We start from the raw sequence: 477 nt of genomic DNA on the forward strand, positions 1-477 counted from the left end.
ATGTCCCCAGTTAGTTCCTGGGGCAGCTGAGGACAGAGAACCTGAAATGACCCTATCCTATAGCCATACTGATTAATATCTTGCATATCACCATAGAACCTTCATCTGGAGATGGATGGAGATAGAGACAGAGACCCACACTGGAGCACTGGACTGAGCTCCCAATGTCCCAAGGAGGAGCAGAAGGAGGGAAAATATGAGCAAAGAAGTCAGGACCACGAGGGGTGCACCCACCCACGGAGACAGTGGGGCTGATCTATTGTGAGCTCACCAAGGCCAGCTGGACTACGACTGAAAAACCATGGGATAAAACCGGACTCTCTGAATATGGCGGACAATGAGGGCTGCTGAGAAGCCAAGGACAATGCCACTGGGTTTTGATCCTACTTCATGTTCTGGCTTTGTGGGAGCCTAGCCAGTTTGGATGTCCACCTTCCTAGACCAAGATGGAGCGGGGAGGACTTTGGACTTTCCACA

This window comes from Alexandromys fortis, unplaced genomic scaffold, assembly GCF_014885135.2.
Source record: "Alexandromys fortis isolate MF-2015 unplaced genomic scaffold, M_Fortis_MF-2015_v1.1 scaffold_3, whole genome shotgun sequence".
NCBI lineage: Eukaryota > Metazoa > Chordata > Mammalia > Rodentia > Cricetidae > Alexandromys > Alexandromys fortis.